Source organism: Corvus cornix, chromosome 2, assembly GCF_000738735.6.
Source record: "Corvus cornix cornix isolate S_Up_H32 chromosome 2, ASM73873v5, whole genome shotgun sequence".
Taxonomy (NCBI): domain Eukaryota; kingdom Metazoa; phylum Chordata; class Aves; order Passeriformes; family Corvidae; genus Corvus; species Corvus cornix.
Window position 1 is genome coordinate 92,695,355 of NC_046333.1, and position 5,967 is coordinate 92,701,321.

At 40.4% G+C, this 5,967-nt stretch overlaps 1 long non-coding RNA gene across 1 annotated transcript; it reads left to right on the plus strand.

The window, feature by feature from the left end:
• Positions 1-3,226: 3,226 nt before the first annotated feature.
• On the plus strand, positions 3,227-5,695 carry LOC104685817. The gene is made up of 3 exons (XR_751194.2): positions 3,227-3,313; positions 4,072-4,232; positions 5,541-5,695. It is a non-coding gene; the product is annotated as an uncharacterized LOC104685817 (long non-coding RNA).
• The last annotated feature ends 272 nt before the right edge of the window (positions 5,696-5,967 follow it).

Here is a 5,967-nt window from a genome sequence, read left to right on the forward strand (position 1 = left end):
CACCTCTGGGATGCCTCCTCAGGGAGGCTCTTACCCACCTTTCAGGAGGCCACCCTTCCACACTGTGGCTCTGCCTCTGTAATAGCCCCATAATAGAAGTCGGTGTGTACCTGGTAAACATGATACAACACAGCTTTCTCTCACCCTGTGTGTTCAGGATGCATTTGCATGACAAAGACATGTCACTGTGTATTTCTCCTGCCAAACAAAACCCTGTTAGACTTTTAGGTTTTCTTTGATTTGGATGGTTTTTATTTAATGTTGCCCGTTTGATAAATTGACCTCTGAAATTAAGATGTTGGAAAGTCAGAATTGACTATTTCCACCGGGCAGGATGGAATGCAGCCATATTATTAAATAATGACAATGTTGATTTACTGTTATCAAGTTCTTCAGAGACGCTAAATACATTAAACAGTCTGTGCAGATAATACTGGTATAAACCCAGACCCATGGATGAACTATTGCCATTATGATCTTACTCTTATCATACAACTTTGGTAGCTTGGTACATTGGAAAAAAATGGTACTTTGTGTATTCATTAAATGATTATATGGTCTGCAAATAGTGCTTATCATGGTTCAGAAATACATAGCCAAAACGATTCTTATGATATACAACAGCAGAAAGCTTCTTTGTAAACTACAGATAAGGTTTCCTGTGGAATCTGCTCAGGTTTAAAAATTGGAAGTCACGTCATTACCTACTTAATTTATGGTTATGTTTAGTTCATGGATTACAATAAGTGCTTCCATTTTTAAACATGTCTTGCTCTGACATATTTCTTTTTGCTGCTTATTGTGGTTTGGCCCTGGCTAGATGCCAAGTGCCCAACAAGCAGGGAGAGAGAAATAAAGCCCAAGAGAAATAAGGGATGATGCACAATACAGTTGCTCACTAACCCCTGACTGATACCCAATCTGTCCCTGCCAGTGATTGGTGCCTCCCAGCTAACTCCCCCTAGTTTATATCCCTTTGGTTAGTTTGGATCAGCAGTCCTGGCTGTGCTCCCCTCCAGCTTCTTGTGCACCTGCTTGCTGACAAAGCATGGGACATTGAAAAGTCCCTGATTTAGGGTAAGCAGGATGGGTTGAGGTAACAACAAATCTGACTAGAATGTGCTAGAACAAGTTTGTTCTGTTAGTTTAATGGTCACTGGTCACAATGTTGATTAATTTTCTCTCAAAGCTGGTCTGCTTGTTCTTAAAGTCCCATTATGTGATACCTTCCTTGCGGCATGTGTTCCCCACTGTGCTGTTTGTCACCTGTGGGAACTGGGCCAAGGTTATCGTGTTGTACCTTGTAACTCTTTTTATGACATGATAGAATTGCTGGCTCTGAAATGAATCTGGTATTTGTGCTTGGTCCTGCCATCATCTCCATACTTTGGGAGAATCTATCAGAAACTATTAACAATTGTACCTTTTACCTTTCCTTCTTGTAGACCCACAGTGTGGTGGAGAGACCTCCCTTCATCTTCCCCTTATCTTCCAGACTAATTACAACAGCTCCTGAGAATTTTGAATATATTTGGTATGTTGAAACCAGCATGTTTGCATTGCTATGTTGTCCTGAGTGGGTTCCAGGTCTTGTTTAAGAATAAACAACTATTTAAGAATACCAGCCAGTGGTCTGCCCTGAGGCCAGATAGTTATGAGTGGCAGGGTGTCTGGAATAGTATGGGCAAGTGCCAAAGACTGTGGGCACTTCCAATGTTTTGGACCTTCATCCTTGAACAAGTGCAGAATACGGAAAAGCTAGTAAAATACTTGGAATAGGTGTGCTGTCACCCTGGCAATTTCAGATATACAAAAACCACTGCAAAGTGCTGGGCCATGGCTGAGGCCTTCCAAGCCCTATGTGACCATATTTATTACCCTCAAGGGGAGAAAAAGGCCTCTGGATCAGATAACAAAACAACAGGCTGCTCCAACCCCTGTGACAGGCACTGCAGCTGAACCTGAGGACCAGCCTGTGCCCCTATACACAAGAAGAAATGGAGCCATCATTTTTAGTAAAGGAGGACTAAGCAGAGGCACCACATGAACATGAGGAAGAGGCAGAAAAGGAGGTAACCACTCAATCCCTATCCCTGAGTGAGCTGCAGGATATGCAAAATATTTTAGCTGTCATCTGGCTGCTCTGATGGTGGGGTGATGTGGTTAGTAACCCGCAATTAGAGAGGAGGAAAGCCAAACTGGTGGGATCATTTTCTAGGGAAGGGGGCATTGGTATGGCACTTGGAAAAGGGATGAAAATCCTCAGCCTCTGGAGGCAACTCCTGTCAAGGGTGAAGGAAAAGTATCATTTCAAGGAAGATATTTATGTCACTCAGGGGAATGGACTACCATGGAGAGAATACCATGAGGTATTAGCCTGTACCTGAGGGAATTAGCCATGATAGAGATGATTTATTAAGACCCAAACAATGTGCAGCCACCCACAGATCCAGAAGAAGTCCAATTCAGATGTCCCCAGTGGCAGAATCTGTGTGTACATAGCAAAAGACAGGAAAGGTGATGGTGTATTGGAAAGTGTGGGACTTGGGCATGACATAAATGGAATAGAATAAGGGGTGGGTACTGTCCTGGTTTCAGCTGAGATAAGGGTAATTTTCTTCCTAGTACCTGGTACAGTGCTGTATTTTGGAATTTGTATGACAATAATGTTGATAACATGATGATGTTTTAGTTGTTGCTAAGAAGTGCTTACCCTAAATCAAGGAGTTTTCAGTTTCTCATGCTCTGCCAACAAGGAGGTGCACAAGAAGCCTGGAGGGAACATGGCCAGGACAGTGCTATTTAGCCTAAGAGTGTATGGGGATACAGCTGCTGAAAGTTTATTTGAAGGAGTGTTTTTGAGTCCTGAGGGTGCTAGGATGTGACTGGCAAAGGAACTTAACTTTACTAGGTCTCCTTACCTTCATTTTGCCTTCTCGTGAAAGATTCCCTGTTAAAATTGTGGTGGGGTTTTGAAGGCTTGGAGAGTGCTCCACCATCTTCCTTCAAAAAACTATAATTAAGCTGCAAAGACTTAAGGACTGACACTAAGATGGCACAGTCTCAGTGGTTTTGACAGATAAAGATGGAGAAATGCCAAATTATGGGAACTGTGGGTGAGGTCCTGTCTCTGAAGAACTGTTTTATTGTCTCCCGCTGACAGAATACTGGGGAGGGAGAAAGAGGCAAGGAGACCTTTCTGACTTAGTTGCTTGTCCTTTGCAGAGTGCCTGTTGGAAGTGCTGCTGCAGTGGATTGTGATCAAAAAATGCCCCTCAGCTGCTGCTTGGAGGGAATCGGCAACAAAAGAAAGGTAAGTGACTAAAGAAAGACATGGGACAAGGAAAGAGCATATCTGGAAGAAGACACCCAGAGATAAAGTCGTAACTGCAAATGGCAGTGACAGAATTTTAACATGTCAGGGTAGAGGTGAGGAAGTACTTATTATTTTCCAGGATCATTTTTAAAAGGACTGAAACATTTATTTATACAGTTTTCTGTATACTCTCTATATACACCCCTTGCTATATTTTACATCCCCCCACCCCAATTCTTAAAAAAATGCAATCTGAAATATCAAAAAATATATAAAAACTTCTAATAAAATGGTAGTTTAATGGAAAAATTATCAACTTGGATTGAAATTTTTTTTCCAAAATTGCTGATCAAAACCCCTTGAAACTTCTTACTGTATTCCCTGGTTTTGCCTACTGCAGTTCAGGATCATTCCCAAATTATTGTCAATGCTAGTGTTTATCTAATCTACTATTTTGCCTATTAACTGAGTTTCAGAGACCAGTTAAAGGTTTTTCCTACTGTTGAACTTCAATGTTCATAACTTAATTTTTCCTTGATATTTGTGTAATACTGTCTTGTATCTCTCTAAATGATTCCGCTTCTGAACCAGTGTAGAGTTTGCACATTTTAAATATTTGTTGTAGATGTAATTGTAATTTGCTGTCATTTAATCAACACTATACATGTATTTTCTTTTAGTTTAGTCTCCCCTAATTATTTTTGCAGCTTTTCTTTGAACTTAATCCAATTTGTCTATGCTTTTCTGGTAATTAGGTGCTGATAGCAGAAGAGCGTTTGGACAAATTCCACCTGTTATGTGAAGAATCATCTCCTTTTATTTCTTCAAACCTGTGTCTTACTAGCTCTCGTTAATGCCCCTAATTCTTCTGTTTGGAAAACCAGTGACCACTTGATTTCTAGCCACCTTCCCACAGGTAGTGTGATCATTTTGCATTTTGTAACCCCTTCATGGTTCATTTATTTTGACTTCCCAAACTACTTGCCTTGTTATTTTTGTGTAGGAGAAAAGTTAGGTTTGTTCTGCTCATGGTTTCTGGAGCAGTGTGGTTTTCTTTCCTCAGCAACAGAGATGTCTCTGTTTTCCTCTAAACTTCTACTGTTTATTTAGTTATAGATTCATTACCTAACAACTTTGGCGGTTGTTGATGCTTGACCTTTATCTATGATTATGCACACAGTTGACCTGTTAAAATAATGTTAGTGTGTCAAAGTGAAGATCTTAAAGGAAAAACAGAGTTACAGTTGCCTGGGCAATACTAATTTTGAGACTTCCTTCACTTGTATGATGATTACACTCCTCTTTTAAATTTTTTTTCTTTTACATAGAATTTTGTCTCACTAAATGCAAGAATGGATAACACCAAGCAACCAAAAAACTTCCACATCTCTTCCTCAGCCTTTAGCTGTATCATCCTTATTTTAAAAACAAGGAAAAGATGTGAAAAAGGACTTTTAATGAGCTAACAGACTTTTGCTGACAGTGAGGATAATGTCTGTCAGTGTGGAAACTCCAGCGCTGCTCTGGTCTTCAGAGCTGGCCATGAGCATGTGTAGGAATGCACACTTTAGAAAGTGCATGGTCACATCACACCCCTTAAAGTCAGCACTTAAAGCAAGACACACCCAAACTGAGAACTGCAAAATATTTGTATCTTGAAGGCAGGAAGGGAAATCTGGAAACTTCTGTGAAATCTATGGAAGAGTCAGGCATGGAAGTGAGTTCACCTGTCTGAATTTCTGCTTCCTAAACTTTACATCTGCTGTCACCCTGAAGTCCCTCTGCCAGCCTCCTGTAATGCATGGAGCCATGTAGAAAATGAGGCAGAATCAAGACTGTTGGTTGCCCCAATCTGTGTATACATACCCTTCTTTCTGTGAGCTGTGTCAGACCCAGGGGAATATCAGAAAACTCAGGATTTGAATGTGTAATTTAAACCAAATTGTTTTCCTTGTGGCTGGTGGACATTATTCTTGCTTAGGCAAGAGTCTTAATTCTGGACTTGTAAAGCCTTGAGTGCTAGGTACTAAAAATTATTCTTCAAATGTTAGTTTAGGGAAAGAAAGAAGGAAACAAGCAAAATTCAACAGTTCATTAGAAGATGGAAATTGGGCTTCTTCTCAATGCTTTTATGTATAATTCTAGCACTGGTTTCTGGAAATCTTTTCAGTGAAACAAAGGTTAATATCTTCAAAATCTATCCTATTATTTGTACACCAAGCAGGGGAAGATGATGTGGCCTGTGACACACTGAAACCCTGAGATATGCACTATACAAACCCAGCAACTTTTATTGTACTGGTTCTAAGGGTCATCCTGAGGTTGTCTACAAAACCACCTGCAACCAGGTCTCTGTTGGCAATGAGCGTGCAAGGGAGGCTTGAGGTGAGGCCAGCTTGTGCCGTGCATGATGTGCAGATCTCTCTGACATGATGAGTGTGTATAGCTGTTGTGTTGGACTGGCAGCAGCATATGACTTTTTCTTTCTTTCTTTCTTTCTTTCTTTCTTTCTTTCTTTCTTTCTTTCTTTCTTTCTTTCTTTCTTTCTTTCTTTCTTTCTCTCTTTCTCTCTTTCTCTCTTTCTCTCTTTCTCTCTTTCTCTCTTTCTCTCTTTCTCTCTTTCTCTCTTTCTCTCTTTCTTTCTTTCTTCC